The sequence below is a fragment of the Moschus berezovskii genome, chromosome 2, assembly GCF_049115385.1.
Source record: "Moschus berezovskii isolate FMDL1 chromosome 2, NW_MosBer_1.0, whole genome shotgun sequence".
Classification (NCBI taxonomy): Eukaryota; Metazoa; Chordata; class Mammalia; order Artiodactyla; family Moschidae; genus Moschus; species Moschus berezovskii.
The window spans coordinates 70,590,059-70,612,340 of record NC_142461.1 but is presented as its reverse complement, the minus strand read 5'-3'; the positions used below and the strand labels follow the sequence as shown (position 1 = coordinate 70,612,340).

The following is a 22,282-nucleotide window of genomic DNA, read 5'->3' as shown; positions in this document are numbered from 1 at the left end:
CCCAGAAAGGAGCATACCTCCCCTTACTGTATAACAATGTTATAATTATGTAAACATCATAATGTTTTTGTTTCTTTCACGTGGAGACCAAGGTGGTCCTATTATCTAGTGTGCATGTGCCGTGCAAAGTTGAGTAGAGACAAGTAGGTGTTCCTACACCAGCAAACCAGCATTCTAGACTATATAAATAATTTATAAGAGAAAATTTGTTAAGTCCATCAGTTCAGTTCAGTTCAGTCGCTCAGTCATGTCCAACTCTTTGCGACCCCATGAATCACAGCACGCCAGGCCTCCCTGTCCATCACCAACTCCCAGAGTTCACTCAAACTCATGTCTACAGAGTCGGTGATGCCATCCAGCCATCTCATTCTCTGTCGTCCCCTTCTCCTCCTGCCCCCAACCTTTCCCATCATCAGAGTCTTTTCCAGTGAGTCAACTCGTCGCATGAGGTGGCCAAAGTATTGCAGTTTCAGCTTTAGCATCAGTCCTTCCAATGAACACCCAGGATTGATCTCCTTTAGAATAGACTGGTTGGATCTCCTTGGAATCCAAGGGACTCTCAAGAGTCTTCTCCAACACCACAGTTCAAAAGCATCAATTCTTCGGCGATCAGCCTTCTTCACAGTCCAACTCTATGAAATTTATGAATTGTATTTTTTTACAACTTTATTTTTTTAGTATCTTATTTTAGTACAGAATCCTGGATGGGATACCCTGCTATCTTTGATCTGAAATAAATACACCCCAGACAATGTCTTGAATACTAGTGTTGAAAATTGTTTCTGACAAAGGTCACATTTTCAGGCATTCCTGCAGCTAGAAAAAATGTCACAGAACAAGCTATTAGCATTTTCTTTTAATTTCCAAATTATTTGTATCCTAAACATATAAAATCTTCCTCTAAAACAGCAAGAAAGAAGTGAAAAAAAAGGAAAGAAGAAAACTAGGAAGAGGTTTGAATACTTCAACAAGCACTTTATATAAGAAAATATTGAAATGGCAAATGTATTAAAAGGAGCTCAACTTTATTAGTTATTAGTGAAATCTAAATTAAAAAACCATAAGCTATTAGTGCATACTCACTAGACATGGCTGACTTCTTAAAGCAGTTGAAAATAACAAGTGTTATTGAGGATTCTCCAATGGCTCAGCACAAAAAGAATCCACCTGCAATACAGAAGACACAAAAAACATGGATTCGATTCCTGCATCAGGGAAGATTGCGTGCAGTAAGAAGTGGCAACACACTCCAGTATTCTTGTCTGGAAACTCCCACGGGCAGAGGAACCTGGCGAACTCTTGTCCGTGGTATTGCAAAAAGTCAGACATGACTGAACAACTGAGCACAAACAAACAAAAACTGAGGATTCAGAGAAACAGGAACTCTCATAATATGTTGGTAAAAGGATTAATGGGAAGAAATTCCTTTAAAAATTGTCTTGCAGCATTTCCTAAAATCAAATACATACATACTCTTGATTGGCTAATTTCATCCCTAAGTTTGTGTAGACTAGGATGTGTAAATTATGTCATCAGACAAGTAGGAAGATTTTCAGAGAAGCATTGTTTGTAAATGGCTAAAACCTGGAAATACTTCAAATATTTATCAAAAGCATAAATACTCACTAAAATAAGATACTATTTAGTAATGAAAATGAGTGAACCACTACTTATACACAACTTAGACCTCAGAAGTGTAATAATTTGTGAAAGAAGCTAAATTTTATAAAAGACATAGTTGCACAAATTTCTACCTTGTAGATATTTCAAATACATGCAAAATTAGTCTCTGGTATTAAAAATAAGAATTGTTATGATATCTATATTGGCAGGGAGGATGCAGGAAAGTTGATTCTATTTTTATCTAAGTGGCAGTTATATGAATGTGTTCAATGTGTGATAACCCACCTGGCTATTCACTTGTCATCTATACATTTTTCTGTACTTCAAACTATAAAACTCAGTGGACAATGATAGCAATAAAGGTAGTAATGACTACTATTTTTGAGTGCCTTGTGTCTATCTATTATAATAAATATAACAATGGTTAATTCTTACAAATATTTTGCTAGATACATATTATTCCCTTTTGTAAGTAAAGGTACTGAGGGTCAGATATAACCATCTAGAATTTCCTAGAGCTAGAAATTCACAGAACCAGAATTCTAGGTTCATCTGAATCTAAAGTCTACAATTTTTATTTCTATATTGCCTGATGTTCAGTAAAATTTAGTTTCTAATTCATCCAATAGGGCTTCTAGATTGATACAAGGCTGCAGCAGCAGGCTAAGGAAAAGGATGTGATCTTTTTATATAATATATAAGTGGATCTTGTATCAATCTTGAAGCCCTAAAAATGAAAAATGCCCCTGGCTATTTTTGTTTGTTTGTTTTGTGTTGGGGGGGGAAGGACACTACCTTTCCATCTCAATAGGAAAGTTTTGAGTCCAATTCCTTACTTGCTGGTTGGCCTATTGCACACTTGACCTTACTAATCATCAGGAACCTGTATCCCCTTGAAATGCTTTGCATGTAGCTTTCTTGTATCCCGTGGCCCAGCCCCTTTGGATGGATGCTTAGGTAGCTTACCAGCTGGGTTGTTTTTCTTCTGTTTCTTTTTGTCTTTCCATTTCTTGCCCTTCTTTTTTGGATGTTGGCTCAGGGTTTCCCTAGTTGCTCAGATGGTAAAGGGTCTGCCTGCAATGTGGGAGACCTGGATTCGATCCCTGGGTCAGGAAGATCCCCTGGAGAAGGGAATGGCTACCCACTCCAGTATTTTTGGCCTGAAGAAGCCCATTGGACAAAGGAGCCTTGTGGGCTACAGTCCATGGGGTCGCAAAGAGTTGGACATGACTGAGTGACTAACACACTTTCCAAGCTCTGAAGTTAATTCCTTTGCCTCCATACAACCATCCCAGGCCCTGGAAAACTTCCTTGGGCTTTTTCAGTAGGGAATTTTATATAAAGATTAGTGGTAGTGCTCACATTATGAAGACTCACAGGAAAGAAGAAGAAGTCAGTCAGTTCAGTCTCTCAGTCGTGTCCGACTCTTTGCGACCCCATGAATCACAGCACTCCAGGCCTCCCTGTCCATCACCAATTCCCAGAGTTCACTCAAAATTAATCTCCATTGAGCTGGTGATGCCATTCAGCCATCTCATTCTCTGTCGTCCCCGTCTCCTCCCTCCCCCAATCCCTCCCAGCATCAGAGTCTTTTCCAGTGAGTCAACTCATCCCATGAGGTGGCCAAAGTATTGGAGTTTCAGCTTTAGCATCAGTCCTTCCAATGAACACCCAGGATTGATCTCCTCTAGAATGGACTGGTTGGATCTCCTTGGAGTCCAAGGGACTCTCAAGGGTCTTCTCCAGCACCACAGTTCAAAAGCATCAATTCTTCAGTGGTCAGCTTTCTTCACAGTCCAACTCTCACATCCATACATGACCACGGGAAAAACCATAGCCTTGACTAGACGGACCTTTGTTGGCAAAGTAATGTCTCTGCTTTTTAATATACTATCTAGGTTGGTCATAACTTTCCTTCCAAGGATTAAGCGTCTTTTAATTTCATGGCTGCAATCAGCATCTGCAGTGATTTTGGAGCCCAAAAAAATAAAGTCTGACACTGCTTCCACTGTTTCCCCATCTATTTCCCATGAAGTGATGGGACCAGATGCCATGATCTTCATTTTCTGAATGCTGAGCTTCAAGCCAACCTTTTCACTCTCCTCTTTCACTTTCCTCAAGAGGCTTTTGAGTTCCTCTTCACTTTCTGCCATAAGGGTAGTGTCATCTGCATATCTGAGGTGATTGATATTTCTCCCAGCAATCTTGATTCCAGCTTGTGCTTCTTCCAGCCCAGCATTCCTCATGATGTACTCTGCATATAAGTTAAATAAGTAGGGTGACAATATACAACATTGACACACTCCTTTTCCTATTTGGAACCAGTCTGTTGTTCCATGTACAGTTCTAACTGTTGCTTCCTGACCTGCCTACAGATTTCTCAAGAGGCAGCTCAGGTGGTCTGGGATTCCCATCTCTTTCAGAATTTTCCACAATTTATTGTGATCCACACAGTCAAAAGCTTTGGCATAGTCAATGAAGCAGAAATACATGTTTTTCTGGAACTCTCTTGCTTTCTCCATGATCCAGCGGATGTTGGCAATTTGATCTCTGGTGCCTCTGCCTTTTCTAAAACCTGCTTGAACATCTGGAAGTTCACGGTTCACATATTGCTGAAGCCTGGCTTGGAGAATTTTGAGCATGACTTTATTAGTGTGTGAGATGAGTGCAATTGTGTGGTAGTTTGAGCATTCTTTGGCATTGCCTTTCTTTGGGATTGGAATGAAGACTGACCTTTTCCAGTCCTGTGGCCACTGCTGAGTTTTCCAAATTTGCTGTCATATTGAGTGCAGCACTTACACAGCATCATCTTTTAGGATTTGAAATAGCTCAACTGGAATTCCATCACCTCCACTAGCTTTGTTCGTAGTGATGCTCTCTAAGGCTCACTTGACTTCACATTCCAAGATGTCTGGCTCCAGGTGAGTGATCACGCCATCGTGATTATCTTGTCCATGAAGATCTTTTTTGTACAGTTCTTCTGTGTATTCTTGCCAACTGTTGTTAATATCTGAAGACTCTACACATGGACGTCATCAGATGGTCAACACCAAAATCAGATTGATTATATTCTTTGCAGCCAAAGATGGAGAAGCTGTATACAGTTAGCAAAAACAAGACCAGGAGCTGACTGTGGCTCAGATCATGAACTCCTTATTGCCAAATTCAGACTTAAATTGAAGAAAGTAGGGAAAACCACTAGACCATTCAGGTATGACCTAAATCAAATCCCTTATGATTATACAGTGGAAGTAAGAAATAGATTTAAGGGACTAAATCTGATAGATAGAGTGCCTGATGAGCTATAGATGGAGGTTTGTGACATTGTACAGGAGACAGGGACCAAGACCATCCCCATGGAAAAGAAATGCAAAAAAGCAAAATGGCTGTCTGAGGAGACCTTAAAAATATCTGTGAAAAGAAGAGAAGTGAAAAGCAAAGGAGAAAAGGAAAGATATAAGCATCTGAATGCAGAGTTCCAAAGAATAGCAAGGAGAGATAAGAAAGCCTTCCTCAGTGATCAGTGCAAAGAAATAGAGGAAAACAACAGAATAGGAAAAACAAGAGATCTCTTCAAGAAAATTAGAGATATCAAGGGAACATTTCATGCAAAGATAGGCTCAATAAAGGACAAAAATGGTATGGACCTAACAGAAGACGAAGAAGTTAGCTGGCAAAAAAATCATAAGATGCCCAGCTGAGGTAAGTCCATAAAGAAACTTAAGAGATGCCCTTGGTTAAATCATCATTCACTGGGTAATTTGGTAACTTGGCTTGGTAACTCCTTCCTGAGCATTTGCAAGGCAGGAATGGGATGGTGGGCAATACCCACCTCTCATCCACAAGACCTTCAGAAAATTCCTGGGTTTTTTGAACCTCAGTTTTCTCATACAAAAACTTGGGATATATATGCAAAATTCATAGCTCTATGACAAATTAATGAGGCAAACTATGTAAATGTACTTTGCATTTACATAATTAGAAAACTCTGATAATTAGAAAACCTGACTTCCCTAGTGACTCAGAGGGTAAAGAATCCGCCTGCAAGGCAGGAGACCCAGGTTCAATCCCTGGATTGGGAAGCTACTCTGGAGGAGGAAATGGCAATCCATTCCCCTATTCTTGCCTAGAGAATTCCATGGACAGAGGAGCCAGGCAGGCTACCATCCATGGTATCACAAAGAGTTGGACATGACTGAGTGACTAACACACACACTTGCATTTACACAATTAGACAACTGAAATTATAAGAGTTAAGTTAATATTATTATTTGGGGCTTCCTCGGTTAGCTCAGGAGTAAAGAATCCATCTGCAAAGCTGGAGATGGGGATTTGATCTGTCCCTGGTTCAGGAAGTTCTCCTGGAGAAGGAAATGGCAACCCTCTCCAGTATTCTTGCCTGGAATAGTCTATGGACAGAGGAGCCCAGAGAGCTATGGTCCATGGAGTCACAAAAGAGTTGGACACAACTTCAGGTCAGTTCAGTTGCTCAGTTGTGTCCAACTCTTTGAGACCCCATGAACTGAAGCATGCCAGGCCTCCCTGTCCATCACCAACTCCTAGAGTTCACCCAAACCCATGTCCATTGAGTCGGTGATGCCATCCAACCATCTCCTCTTCTGTCGTCCACTTCTCCTCCTGCCCTCAGTCTTTCCCAGCATCAGGGTCTTTTCAAATGACTCAGCTCTTCACATCAGGTGGCCAAAGTATTGGAGTTTCAGCTTCAACATCAGTCCTTTCAATGAACACCCAGGACTGATCTCCTTTAGGATGATTAACAAAAACAACAAATATTATTATTTAGTTTTTAAATCCAGCCTATCCCTGAAATTTTTTAAGTTCTATCCCTGAAATTCTAGGATGTAATGATACATTTTAAAAACCTTTTGTATCCTCACTTGTTTTCCCCTTTTATTATTTTTTAAAATAATCATTTGGGGTGTTTTGTGTTTCCATGAGTTAATTCACCATAATCTGTCAAATGAAGTTGACTACTTGATCTGTCCAATAGATTACTAATTAAATGTATATCAGTTGTGTTAGGGTTGAGCATTTTCTTTAAAAAAGTTTGCAAAAATGGCAGTATCCTTTGTGCTTCACTTAGGCCAGTAATTGAAACTTGTTGAAACTGCCTGTTGAAATTCTAAAAATGATCAGATTATTTTATTAGTGTTACAACTGAGTTCCAGCTAAGATTTTAATAAGACATAAAATAATACTAGAATTATTATTGTACCTTCCACTCATAGGATAGTTACACTAGAGTCTGTGGGTGCTTTTTTTTAATCAAAACAACCCTCAAGGTGCTATTTAATATCCCCATTTTACACAAGTGGAATTTTGGAAACCCGCCCAAGGGAATTTAGAAAACTGGATAGCTTCTAAAAGGCAGAGTTCAGATTTATAGTGAGTTTGTGTGACTCCAGATTCTTTTCTCTTGTCCCCACATAGAGTCTAAGACGCCCACACTTTGTTCAAAATTTCAACAGGAATAGTATCTGAAGAAGCAATTTATATTTGCACAATTTATAATAACTGATTGATCAATGAATTATTTAGTGAATCAGTAAGTTATTAAATGTACATGACCACATCAAGTAATTTTACAAATTTTATATTTTATTTAATTGAAAGTACGTTAAAATTTATATCCTAATAACCAATTTATTTCAACAGATTATGCAAGAGAAGAAATAATCAAGCTAGTTATTTGATTTAAAAATAGCAATGATATATTTGAATTGAAAGAGAACTATATTCTAAAATTTGTACAGTACTATTTTTTGCAGAGCTCACATATGTGTGTGTATGTGTGTGTGTCCCTGTGGTTCTCTGTGACTGCTGTCTCTCTTTTTATCCATCTATCCACCTAACTAGACTCTCTGCTTCACAAGTGATTTGGGGCATTTAAGTATCTCTTTCTCCACCGTGAGATGATGGAATTGCATTTTGCTATTTTCTCCCGGATGTTAGAACAGTTTGATACCATATTGGCAATGTATATGCTAGCAGAGTGGAAAAACCTAAATCTTATACTCGGGAACCAGATGCTGACAACATTTTTGGCAGATGGACTGTGATTTTCTCCCCTGTGATATCAAACATTCCAATTAATATGGTTCTCTGATTTGAGGGACAATTATAAAAAGAAGCTACATGAGTTGCAGACAGAAAAGTGAAACCAAAACAAACAAAAAAAAAGCAACAGGGAGAGGTAAAGACAGGTGAGAAAAAATATATCAGAAATAAATGTGAAAGCTATAAAACACCCATTCAGTTGAGAAAGCAGAAAGGGAGAAATATAGGCGAAGATGATTTGAACAGGAACAATGTAGAAGAATCAGTGATATTCAGCAAACATCGAGTGATGATGCATGAAGTTTATTTACTTTTTGTAATAAATTTCTCATTGCACTGGCTGCTTTCAGCTCAATAATTTGGTAGTAGTATATGTTGAGAATGTTTATTTTAGGATTAAAAAAACCCATTTTTTATTTTATAGATTTGTTGAGTTCTCTCATTCAGCAAATAAGAATTAAACACCTCATATGTGCCAAAGAGACTGTGGTTGGATTTGTGGCAGGTAGATTTACCAGTGAACCTGTGTGTATGTGCGCGCGCACACACACACACACACACACACACACACACTGGTAAAGACATCTAAAAGCCATCTCAAAGTATCGGTTTTCCAAGTTAACTAAAAGTTTTCAGTGTGTGATGTGTTCCCTTGAAACAGGTATTCCTTACCTTTAGGACTGTGCTAAGAAAGGCAATGCCAAAGAATGCTCAAACTACCGGACAATTGCACTCATCTCACACACTAGTAAAGTCATGCTCAAAATTCTCCAAGCCAGGTTTCAGCAGTATGTAAACCGTGAACTCCCAGATGTGCAAGCAGGTTTTAGAAAAGGCAGAGGCACCAGAGATCAAATTGCCAACATCCGCTGGATCATGGAGAAAGCAAGAGAGTTCCAGAAAAACATCTATTTCTGCTTCATTGACTATGCCAAAGCCTTTGACTGTGTGGATCACAATAAACTGTGGAACATTCTGAAAGAGATGGGAATCCCAGACCACCTGACCTGCCTCTTGAGAAACCTGTATGCAGGTCAGGAAGCAACAGTTAGAACTGGACATGGAACAACAGACTGTTTCCAAATAGGAAAAGGTGTACGTCAATGTTGTATATTGTCACCCTACTTATTTAACTTATATGCAGAGTACATCATGAGGATCGCTGGGCTGGAAGAAGCACAAGCTGGAATCAAGATTGCCGGGAGAAATATCAATAACCTCAGATATGCAGATGACACTACCCTTATGGCAGAAAGTGAAGAGGAACTCAAAAGCCTCTTGATGAAAGTGAAAAAGGAGAGTGAAAAGGTTGGCTTGAAGCTCAACATTCAGAAAACAAAGATCATGGCATCTGGTCCCATCACTTCATGGGAAATAGATGGAAAAACAGTGGAAACAGTGTCAGACTTTATTTATTTGGGCTCCAAAATCACTGCAGATGCTGATTGCAGCCATGAAATTAAAAGACGCTTGCTCCTTGGAAGGAAAGTTATGACCAACCTTGATAGTATATTAAAAAGCAGAGACATTACTTTGCCAACCAAGGTCCGTCTAGTCAAGGCAATGGTTTTTCCCGTGGTCATGTATGGATGTGAGAGTTGGACTGTGAAGAAGGCTGATCGCCGAAGAATCGATGCTCTTGAACTGTGGTTTTGGAGAAGACTCTTGAGAGTCCCTTATACTGCAAGGAGATCCAACCAGTCCATTCTAAAGGAGATCAATCCTGGATGTTCATTGGAGGGACTGATGCTAAAGCTGAAACTGCAATACTTTGGCCACCTCATGCGACGAGTTGACTCACTGGAAAAGACTCTGATGCTGGGAAAGGTTGGGGGCGGGAGGAGAAGGGGACGACGGAGAATGAGATGGCTGGATGGCATCACTGACTCTGTGGACATGAGTTTGAGTGTACTTCAGGAGTTGGTGATGGACAGGGAGGCCTGGCATGCTGTGATTCATGGGGTCGCGGAGAGTCAGACACAACTGAGCGACTGAACTGAACTGAAGTCGCTTCTATCATGTCTGACTCTTTGCGATCCTGTGGATTGTAGCCCTCCAGGCTCTTCTGTGCATGGGATTCTCCAGGCAAGAATACTGGAGTGAGTTGCCATTTCCTTCTCCAAGTGATCTTCCCAATCCAGGGACCAACTCTCAGTTTATCCTGCTTCCTTGAAAAATGGCAAGGGATAGGTTAGCCAAAATGTCACTCCTCATGAGGGTGCTGGGTTGTTCTGTTGTCATCTTGGTTATGCTGGGAACTACATTTCTGAAGTTTCCTTTCCTGTATGGGTTCCTTTGGGTTATCCTGGTGGCTCAGTGGTAAAGAATCTGCCTGTGTTACAGGAAAAACAGGTTTGATGGGTTTGATCCCTGGGTTGGGAAAATCCCCTGGAGGAAGAAATGGCAACCCACTCCAGTATTGCTTGAAAAATTCCATGGACAGGGGAGCCTGGTGGGGTTGCAAAAGAGTCAGACATGAGTTAGTGACTAAACAACAGCAATGGTTTCCTTTATCTCAAGTGTTATAGTCAATTGAAAATAAATCTGCATGAAGCTGGGGAGGTGATGTATAACAACCATCAAGTTCTGAAGATCCCCTTTAGTTAGTGGTAGTGACAGGCAGGGAGGTGCTGGTTGTTTCTGGTTTATCTTCACTCTTCCCTTATCCACTCCCAGCTATTTTTCTCCTTTACCATGCTGGCTGAACAGTCATGGATCTCAGTTCCAACACTAGATGCATGACTGCAAAACTCACAAAGCAACTAAACTCCTCATAAATTTCTCCAACAGTACCTTTCACAATCCCCAAAATACTGCACGCTCCGAATGACTTGTTAAACACGATGAAGGCTGGTTATTGATTTTGCATCCTTATTTGGACTTTTACCCCCCCATCTTCTCCTATGATGGTATAAAATCTAATTATTAAAATGCATAATTTCATAGGCGGATCTGCTTTCCCAAATTAACCCTGATGAATACAGACAGGGTGGCCTACATTGCTGTATGATTTGAGACAGGACAAAATTGAATTGAAATTCAATTACTTTAGACACTGAAAGTCAATGGCCATGGTTGAGGACACCACAGTGGCATTTCCATTTATTGGTTTCTAATTAAAAGGAGAAAATATTATTTTTTAGCAATGCAATCCTCCCTCCTATACCAACATTATCCTTGTGCCTGTCCTTTGCATGAGTAAGGGGTAAATGTGGATGAACTGATAAACTGATAAAATCTGATAAACTGTTTGAGGGCAGGGGATGGACTCATTAGTCACATTTGCCTTGTGTAGCTAATTTCTCATCTGACATCCAGAGAATGGCAGTTCAGTTAATTGAAGAATTTGTGTGTGTGTGTGTGTGTGTGTGTGTGTGTGCACGTGCCTTCAGGGGACAATTTGAGGACAGAGATAAAATGCTAAGACAATAGAGGATACTGAAAATCCTGTTTTAGAAAAATAGACTAAATAGAAAGAAAGAGCTAATGCAAAAAGAAAAATATAAAAAAAGAACAGAAAGTCCAATAAAGATTTCCTTTCAGTTGTTTGCAGTATTCTATACCATATAAACTCTTTCATTTTCCTGTGGAAGCCAATAAAATTGATGTGTCTCACTCTTGCACAGTATAGGTTTACTTTATCAATGTGACATCTGCAGTGAACACAACAACGGCTAAACAGTTGCTAGATGCTTATTTTCCAGGCACTGCTCTAGCAGGGTAAATAGAATGCTGACCAAGAACCACATCCCTCAATCATCAAGACTAAGGGTAGGGACATCGTTAGCAACTCACAGTCTAGGCATAAAACGTGGGTTAGTAGAAGAAACAGTGAAGATTATCAAGAGAACGCGCACAGCCTCACAAGTTCTTAAAGTCCCCTGGGATGTGTGCTTGAATTCCTCATGGCCAGACACCCAGATATTCAATGGATTGCACTTCTGAAGAGGAAACTCATCCTCGTGCTGCTTTACTTATTGATAGGGAACTTGGGAAGAGTCAGGGAGCAGGTAGCCAATCAAAGGTGTAGGAACAGGAGCCATGTGGCCTGGGAAACACCTTGCCGACAAGAGCACTATCCAGAATTTGGACCCTCAGTTTGTGGATGACGTGCATGCCCATGCAGTATTAGCTATGAGCCTTAAAGCTGCTGATCTAGCTTGTTGCTGAAAGAGAGAGATGTGGTCAGAGGGGACATTCATTACAACAGACTTGCGCTCTTCTGTAGGTCTTTTCTAAGAAATTACTCACTTGAATCATTAGGGTATAGAAGTGAACTACTGCTAGCAACCAGAGAACTATAAGATCATTGGACACTATTGTTTATCCAACAGGATTCATAGAGTAAAATGAGTGAAATCAAGCCTACGGCCCAAGTGGACATATCTTACTCTATTCTTAGCCCTTCAAATGTAAAAATCCAAAGACTGGGATAAAGATCTTAACACTAGCAGGAACTCTTGGAACAAATTCAAGGAGATTCACTCAAGTTAAATTTGGAGAGATAGTTTATGATGTCCAACTTCACAGGGACCCTTCTACTAGGTGATTAAATCCTCTTTATTCATCACTGGGGTTTAGCTTAGGCACAACCTAGACAAGTGTCCTGGAGGAGGGTATGGCAACCTACTCCAGTATTCTTGCCTGGAGAATCCTATGGACAGAGAAGCCTGGCTGGCAGGGTCCATAGGGTCACAAAGAGCAGACACAACCACAGGCAAAGACAAGTAGCATGAGAGGACATTTACAATTCAGTTCAGTTCAGTTCAGTTGCTCAGTTGTGTCCGACTCTTTGCGACCCCATGAACCGCAGCACGTCAGGCCCCCCTGTTCATCACCAACTCCCGGAGTCCACCCAAACCCATCTCCATTGAGTCAGTGATGCCATCCAACCATCTCATTCTCTGTCGTCCCCTTCTCCTCCTGCCCCCAATCCCTCCCAACATCAGAGTCTTTTCCAGTGAGTCAACTCTTAGCATGAGGTGGCCAAAATATTGGAGTTTCAGCTTCAACATCAGTCCTTCCAATGAACACCCAGGACTGATCTCCTTTAGGATGGACTAGGTGGATCTCCTTGCAGTCCAAGGGACTCTCAAGAATCTTCTCCAACACCACAGTTCAAAAGCATCAGTTCTTCTTATACTGCATATTCATTTTGCCAAAGTAAAGGTTATAGCAATATACCATTTTATGCAGATGTGTACCTCATGTAAAACGTTCTGTAAATGAATGACTAAAATTCATTGAAAGTTCCTGTTTAAGTGGCAAACACTTAGTACTTAATTTAAAATCCATTACCTTGGAGAAGCACTTTTCCGTGTCTCAAGATGAGATTATCAGTGTCTCAGGTTCTCTTTGTCTCTCTCTCACAGATACACATTTGAATAGCTTATTTGTTACTCTTATTTATGCATTTTTTTTGCTACTGTATTTTGGGAAACATCTGACACACCTGGTGGTGGTTTAGTCGCTAAGTGGTGTCTGACTCTTCGCAACCCCATGGACTGTAGCCCAAAGATTCCTCTGTCCCTGGCATTTCCCTGAGGGGATCTTGCCAACACAGGGATTGAAACCACGTCTCCTGCATTGCAGGCAGATTCTTTACCACTGTGCCATTTGAGAAGGCCCTAACACACCTAATACATTTCATTTTTTAAAGTAAATTCCTTATGCATATCAATTGAAAATTAAAAGGCAGGTCTCTAAATTTGTTTTCCCATATGTAACCTCTTGCCCTAATTTTCGAGAACATTTCTGGAAGTTTTTTCTTGGGAGGCAACTGACATTCCTAAGAAGTAATATGCAAAGTTTTGTGTTCTTTTTTCTATAAAAAAGAAAGATTTCTTTCTAGTGTGAGAGGTCATTCTTAGAAATAAAAAAATCTGGAAAAATATACAAAGGACAATAATTCACCCTAGACTTCTGGAGTGGGGACAGAAAGTTTTCCTACCTATTCTAATTGTAAGCAAAAGTTACTGAATATCTGATACTATGGAAACAGTGACAGATGCTATTAAAGTTGTGCTGTGGCTATTAAATTATATTTTCATATGGAGGACCTTATGCACCCTGGGAGAGTGCAGTTTTGCTGCAGGAGTCTCAGAAGCAGGGTGAGCATTAAGCCCTGAATATCTTAGTTATCCATACTAATTGGTCTGAAAATGACAGTTATGTAAAAATCTCAGGGTCAGAGATCTGCATTATTTACTGTGGAACAAGCTTTCAATTCTTTAAGTAGAATCAAGGAATAAATATTTGCTGCGTGACTCGCTTGCAGAAAAGGTGAGATAAATTCATTTAAAAAAATCTGTTACAAAGACTGACTGAAAACTGATGGTCTGCTTTACACATTAGGACTTAAAATGCAGCACTCAATAATGGGAAAGGCATTCTTAATCTCTTCACTGTTATTTAATTTAACGTGTTGAGCAACAAGTTCATTAATCATTTCATATTAATATTCAAGTGAGAAAGAAGATGCTGGAACACGTTCTATTCCAAATAGCAATTCCATTTGGCTGGGTGTTGTCTCAGGCATGATGGGGAGGAAACAGGAAGGGAGATTAACTTTCTGATATACTTATTTCTGCTTCATTATTCTGAAGTCTCTTCTGAGCCATTAGGAAAACTTCACCGGTGTAAAGCCAATCTTGACATCTGCCCAATTCTAATAAATAAAACCTCTTATTTCATAAGTTTATGTTTGTTTATTCACTATATAATCACCCTTCTAAATCATGGCAAAGGAAGAATAATCATTAATTCCATCCTTGATTTTCACTCACCTTTGGGGTAGCTCATGAGAAAGGAAAAAGAAAATGATTTATTGAGATCTTGAGCTGGGCTTGATGCTTTTTAATATTCTTTTCTAATAAGTTAGTGTACACATGAAAAATCCCCTATGTTCTATATACTCAATACAAAGTAATTTTATGTAGAAAATGTAATATAAGAACGGCACTATGTGATTTACAGTATTTAGGTTAACTGTTGAAAGATTAAATAGATTGTGATTAGTAAATATGACTTTTATGAAATATTAATGTGTTGAAAGCCTTAGAAACTCAGTCTTATTTAATTCTCACAATGACCCTAGGAAGTAAATAATTTTATCTCCATTTAATAGTCAAGGCAGCTGAGATTTAGAAATGTTAAGCAACTTACCCAAGGTCACCCAATGAAAAGCAAAATTGAAAGCCTGTACTTTTGTCAGATATGCAAGAAATGGAAGTGGCTTCTTCAGTATATTGATCACCTGGCATTTAGTAGCCTCTGACCTAAAGAAAGGAGAAAATCCACACTGCTATAAGTCTAGGACTTTCCCTCGACCTCTGTGGTTATAGAGAGGAGTCTTGCATAAGTGCATATAGGCTCAGTCATAGCTGAATGAATGACGCTGAAGTTCCTGTACTTTTGCCACCTGATGCAAAGAGCCAACTCATTGGAAAAGACGCAACTCATTGGAAAAGACCCTGATGCTGGGAAAGATTGAAGGCAAAAAGAGAAGGGAGGCCGAGGATGAGATGGTTAGGTAGTATCACTGACTCAATGGACATGAATTTGAGCAAATTCTGGGGGATGGTGGAAGACATATGAGCCTGCCTTGCTGCAGTCCACCGTACATATGCCAGCTTTATACTCTATTTGTTAATTTCACTGGGTTAGGGGAGGTTGTCACCGGTTTTATCCTTGACCTGACATGTAACTGTCATTCATTTCCACAGGGATCTTTTGTTCTGTATTAGGGGAAAAGACATAGGAAATGAAATGCAGGAGCCCTTCAATTTCTTTCCTTTCTTCAACGTCTTTTTTTACTTCTGACTGAAATCAAAATGACTTGTTTCTCCAGATCTTGGTGCCATCTCCAAAACAAGCAGATTATTGAGGTAGCTCAGCATATAATTAGAAATCTGGGGTAGATGGTCTCTTCAGCTCCTTCCTGCTTCTCATTTCCATCACAGAAGATCCTCACCTTTTGAATGATCTCATTCAATACAATTTGTGTGGTGGGAACTGTTTAATTACCCTTTCTGGAACCCTTTGTTCCAAAACCTCTTTCTAGTTTCCAAAAGATAACGCAATCAAAACTGGACTTAATGGACTTTAAAAATCTTTCTGAATTCCTTCTTTTTAAGAACACAAATACCAGTTATGCTTTTTAGCTTCTTTTGCCCTCCGGGCAGAAAATGTCATCCATTTATGTTGCTACAAGTTTCCTTATGCCTCTTTCCTTATAAGTTAGAATCTCATTAGATTTTATGAAAAGTTTCAGTAATATGCAGCGTGTTGCAATTATGAGCTTTGGCATCTGTCTTTATATGATCTTGCACAAACTTTGAGAGTATTTATTTATGGTGGTATGTCTCATTACACAGCTTGCTGTAACTGAAACCGTTTTTATGCCTACACCATGTCATGGAATGAAGGAAGGCTCTCCTGACAGATTGCTCTTTTCCCTTCTGAAGAAGTTCAAGAGCACAACAGGATGCTGCTCAAGGCATCCAAAGGAAAATGAGATCAGGGGGTCACCGGTAAAGACCTTTGCATCTGGTTCTCTCAGGCTTCACATCTGACCTTCAGCTCCCCAGGCTCAGAAACTCAGTTTTCTTGGGAGTATCCTGGACTTGATTAGACCTAAACAGTGATTCAAATTAACACATTGAATAAAATGATATTCAAAACAAGAACGGCCAGTATTAAGCAGCAATTGCATGGATTACTGTCAGAGAAAATTGATCTCTTAGTCAATATGCTGTCCATTAAAGCCACATTATGGTCAAAAGTTGCTTAGCAGCAAACAGAATGAGTTCGTTATGAGGAATATTCAAGAGCTTCAAGGTGTAATAGGCTGATGTATTTACCTAAAGAACTATGTGCTAATCAGGCTGTACAGACTGAGTTTGACTAGGGTCCCTTCTTCCAGGCACTGCTTGAATGGTGCCAGGATTTGACTCTGTCTCCTTACTATTCTCATGTTCATGATTTAACCAATTAATTTTTTTGATAGATACTTGATTTTTTTTTTCTTTAAAAAAAGAGCTTTGGATGTGTTCATAGATAAATATGGCTAACCTTCAATTCAGTTCAGTTCAGTTGCTCAGTTGTGTCTGACTCTTTGAGACCCCATGGACTGCAGCACGCCAGGCCTCCCTGTGCATCACCAACTCCCAGAGTTTACCCAAACTCATGCCAATCGATTTGGTGATTCCATCCAACCATCTCATCCTCTGTCGTCCCCTTCTTCTCCCACCTTCAATCTTTCCCAGCATCAGGGTTTTTTCAAATGAGTCAGTTCTTCGCATCAGGTGGTCAAAGTATTGGAGTTTCAGCTGCGACATCAGTCCTTCCAATGAACATTCAGGACTGATCACATTTAGGATGGACTGGTTGGATCTCCTTTCATTCCAAGGGACTCTCAAGAGTCTTCTCCAGCACCACAGTTCAAAAGCTTCCATCTTTGGCACTCAGCTTTCTCTACAGTCCAACTCTAACCTTGAGACCTAATATTTTAAGAGATTTTTGTAAGAAAGACCATTATATCTTAAGATGATTCTGACCTCATCCATAAGGTACTGATTTGTAGTTTAATCCTTCCAGGGCAATCTTATTTTCTGCACTGAACCACCTTCACCTTCAATTTAGTCCATGATGGAGTACTGGAAATGGTCAGTTTATCATATACAAGTCATGTGACCAGCTTCAAGAGACCAGGAATAAAGACTCATACATGCTATGGGCAGAAAATGACAGAGCATCTAGCTTCTTATTTAATTTAGCTGATTTCTAGGATCCAAGGTAGATCTGTGAGGTGACTACCCTAGAAAAACCCCCAAACCAAAAATTTCCTGAATCTTACAGGAAGTTCCAAGGCATTTGATTTAGGTTTCAAAATAAACTTTAAAATAGATGTAAGTTGAAAGGCATTGTTAAATGAATCTTTAGCAGTGTTTATAATCATGAGTTTTAGAGTCAGCCAGAGCTGGCCCTGAAACATTTTAGCTGTGTGAATTTGGTTAACAACATGTCTAAGAGTCTCTATTTCCTCACTTACAAAACTGCAGAAATAATACTGCTTACCTCACTCACTAGGAGTGCTAGGGAGGTTAAAGAAGATAGTTTTCGAAAAAATTTTATCAGTGTCTGCACCATAGAGAACACTAGGTAAATGAAAGCTCAGGTTATATTTACTAGATTTAGGTGTTGGTTTTATTTTATTTGATAAGGACTGTCAATCGATGCCTTAAAATGAACACTGTGCTTCATTTATAGAATAAGTATATGCAATAGGGAATGAATGTAGGCATTTATTGGACTATGAGAAGCTATATGTAAAACATATATTTAATTTTAAATCCAAGCATATTTTCTTAACTGATATGCAGTACTAGCTGTAACAAACATGTGTTCCTTAGAGATGAACCAGTTCAGAGTATAGGTGCTGGAGACCAGACACCTGGGTTTCATCCCAACTTCTTTCCCCACTAGCTATCTAGACATGGTCATTTTGGGTACCATCCTTGTAAGCATCAAATAAGAATAATGGGGGCTTCCCTTGTGGCTCAGCTAGTAAAGAATCTGCCAGCAATGTGGGAGATCTGGGTTCGATCCCTGGGTTGGGAAGATCACCTGGAGGAGGGAAAGGCTACCCACTCCAGTATTCTGGACATAACCGAGCAACTTTAAAAAAAAAAAAAATACAAATAATGATTTTAATTTTCTAACGGTGTGAGAATTAAATGAATTAGCTATAAAACACCACAAAGAATACCTGGACCATAATGAACACTCCATAAGGGAGCTTATTATCACACAGTTGATTTTAGTTAGCCAAGAAAATATATAGATACCAGTTTTTACTATAAATTGGTCCCCCATTACACCTTCTACTCTAAAGTCTCATTTTCTCTTCTATCCAAAGCAGATTTAATCATATTTCTGCAATTTCCTTGGAACTTTTCCAAGTTGGCTTTTCATATAAGACCGTATAGGCAGAGAAGCAGTCAAGTATGAACTCAGTCTCTGAGATGCAATCTCTAACACATCTTTGCCACTATAGGAACCTACTTTTCTGTCTAAAGAGTAAAAAAGAAAGAAGGAGGAATGGGAAAGAACAAGCAAACAAATGGAAAATCATCACATTCTAGGGCTGATAATTAACTGTTAATATTTCTGTGGGTTCACTAGTTGGTAGCAGTGGGGGAAGATGCAGCAATATGCATGATATTCACTCATTCATTCACTCAACAAAAATGTACTGATTACCTTCCAGAGACTGTATTAGTTGTCTGGTGAATGAGAGATAAAAACCACTGTCTTTCCCCTGGAGATGTTCCAAGCCTAGAGAGGGTGATCAATTGTGCTCATTTGCTAGGGCTGCCATAAGAAATTGTCAAAAATTGTGAAGCTTCAAAAACAGGAATTTATCATCTCACAATTCTAGATGATAGAAGTTCAAGATCAAGGTGTCTGCAAGGTTAGGTTCTTCTGAGGCTTCTCTCCTTGATGTGTAGATTTCTGTCTGTGTCTTCATATGGTCTCTCTATACCTGTCTGTGTCCAAACTTCTCTTTCTTGTAAAGACACCAGCTATGTTGAATTAGGGCCCATCCTAATGATCTCATTTTAACTTGGAAAAAAGTGAAAGTGAAAGTCGCTCACTCATGTCCTACTCCTGGTAACCCTCCAGGGTCAGAATACTGGAGTGGGTAGCCTTTCCCTTCTCCAGGGGGTCTTCCCAACTCAGGGACCAAACCCAGGTCTCCTTCATTTCAGGTGGATTCTTTACCAGCTGAGCCATAAGGGAAGCCCAAGAATACTGGAATGGGTTGCCTATCCCTTCTCCAGTGGATCTTCCCGACCCAGGAATCCAACTGGGGTCTCCTGCATTGCAGGCAGATTCTTTACCAACTGAGCTATGAGGGAAGACTCATTTTAACTTAATTGCTTCTTTAAACAACTTATCTCTCAGTACACTCATATTCTGAGATACTTGGCGTTCAGTTCAGTTTAGTCGCTCAGTCGTGTCCGACTCTCCGCGACCCCATGAATCACAGCACGCCAGGCCTCCCTGTCCATCACCAACTCCCGGAGTTCACTCAAACTCATATCCACAGAGTCGGTGATGCCATCCAGCCATCTCATTCTCTGTCACCCGCTTCTCCTCCCACCCCCAACCTTTCCCAGCATCAGAGTCTTTTCCAGTGAGTCAACTCGTCCCATGAGGTGGCCAAAGTATTGGAGTTTCAGCTTTAGCATCAGTCCTTCCAATGAACACCCAGGATCGATCTCCCTTAGAATGGACTGGTTGGATCTCCTTGCAGTCCAAGGGACTCTCAAGAGTCTTCTCCAACACCACAGTTCAAAAGCATCAATTCGTTGGCGATCAGCTTTCTTCACAGTCCAACTCTCACATCCATACATGACCACGGGAAAAACCATAGCCTTAACTAGACGGACCTTTGTTGGCAAAGTAATGTCTCTGCTTTTTAATGTATTATCAAGGTTGGTCATAACTTTCCTTCCAAGGAGTAAACGTCTTTTAATTTCATGGCTGCAATCAGCATCTGCAGTGATTTTGGAGCCCCAAAAAATAAAGTCTGACACTGTTTCCACTGTTTTTCCATCTATTTCCCATGAAGTGATGGGACCAGATGCCATGATCTTTGTTTTCTGAATGTTGAGCTTCAAGCCAACCTTTTCACTCTCCTCTTTACTTTGGGTTAGTACTTCCGTAAATGAATTTTTAGAGGATACAAATCAGTCTATAACACTGACTAATATATAGGGGAGAGGGGTAGTGGGAACTGGGGAAAGAGAAGGTGAGGGAGGACAGAATCCCTAGAACCTTCTGCTAGCTCCTCACTTTGAGGGGCACTTGCAGAGCCCAGGTGGTCCCCAGGTCACCACACAGGCCAGTCTCTCCTCCCACTTCCAGAACTTTCTTCTACAGATTAAAAAGATTGACTGTCCTAACTCACATCCTTCTTCACCTATTGCTTTTAGAGAGTGAGTTAGCCCTGGGTTTTTCTAGCTGCAGAAAGGTAGTATGTTCTTATACATCTTCTCCCCAGTCATCAGAAGAAGGCACATGGCTATTTGGAGGTTTTTAACCACAGAGCTCAGAGGTTAAAGCGTCTGCCTCCAATGCAGGAGACCCGGGTTCGATCCTTGGGTCGGGAAGATCCCCTGGAGAAGGAAATGGTAACCCACTCCAGTATTCTTGCCTGGAGAATCCCATGGACGGAGAAGCCTGGTAGGCTACAGTCCACGGGGTCGCAAAGAGTCGGACACGACTGAGCGACTGAACGGAACGGAACGGAACCACAGAGAATAAAGACAGGTAGAAAGTCATAGTTACATAAGACAGCCAGAGTGTAATTCATTCTTGATGTTTGTAAAAGTCAAAATGGATGTTGACTCAAATTTATAGTTTCTTGGTTCTTCCTCTAATCTTGGACACATTTCTCAACCAAGAACACTGTTGCCCTGGGCACATGATTTTTGTTCTTTGAAGTGTAAATGTAGCGTAGTTTCTAACTTTGCTTCTATATATCATTCAGTTCAGTTCAGTTCAGTCGCTCAGCCGTGTCCGACTCTCCGTGACCCCATGAATCACAGCACACCAGGCCTCCCTGTCCATCACCAATTAGGTCCTCTTAAATTTCTGATCATGAGCAAACTTCTCAAAGCCTTAATTTACTCTTCAGTAAAATGGTTATCATAATATTGTAATTTTTTAGTTTTTTTTATGAGAAGTAAATTATATAATGCATGAAAAATACTGAATATAAAATTGAATCAGAAAAAAAGATTCAATTAATTTTCTTATTTTAGAACAGAACACACAAAAGTGATTTATATACAGATAAGAATATCAGAAAAGTTTGTAGTTTAAAATTTTTACTCCATATAGTAACAGAACATTTCATTTGGTCACAAAATTCTATTATTTTGGCAATAGAAACTATAGAAAGTAGGAAAATAGAAGGAAAATCTTTTAACATTTTTCTTTGCATTAAAATATTGTGTTGGTTTCTGCCATATATCACCATGAATCAGCCATAGGTATACATATGTCCCATCCCTCTTTAACCTCCCTCTCACCTCTCATCCCATCCCACCTCTAAACTCTTGACTAGAGTAAGTATTCAAAAAGTTTTTGAGACTTTAAAAGGTGAAGATGGTGCTCACTTCGGCAGCACATATACTAAAATTGAAACGATACAGAGAAGATTAGCATGGCCCCTACACAAGGATGACATGCAAATTCATGAAGCGTTCCATATTTTTAGAACTGCCATATGACCCAGCAATCCCATGACTAGGCATACACACTGAGGAAACCAGAATTGAAAGAGACAGGAGTACCCCAATGTTCATCGCAGCACTGTTTGTAATAGCCAGGACATTGAAGCAACCTAGATGTGCATCAGCAGACGAATGGATAAGAAAGCTGTGGTACATATACACAATGGAGTATTACTCAGCCATTAAAAAGAATACATTTGAATCAGTTCTAATGAGGTGGATGAAACTGGAGCCTATTATACAGAGTGAAGTAAGCCAGAAAGAAAAACACCAAT

At 39.9% G+C, this 22,282-nt stretch overlaps 1 non-coding gene across 1 annotated transcript; it reads left to right on the top strand.

Moving 5' to 3' along the window:
* The first annotated feature begins 21,882 nt into the window (after positions 1-21,882).
* LOC129538790 (U6 spliceosomal RNA) lies at positions 21,883-21,989 on the top strand. The gene has a single exon (XR_008682326.2). It is a non-coding gene; the product is annotated as a U6 spliceosomal RNA (small nuclear RNA).
* Positions 21,990-22,282: the final 293 nt, after the last annotated feature.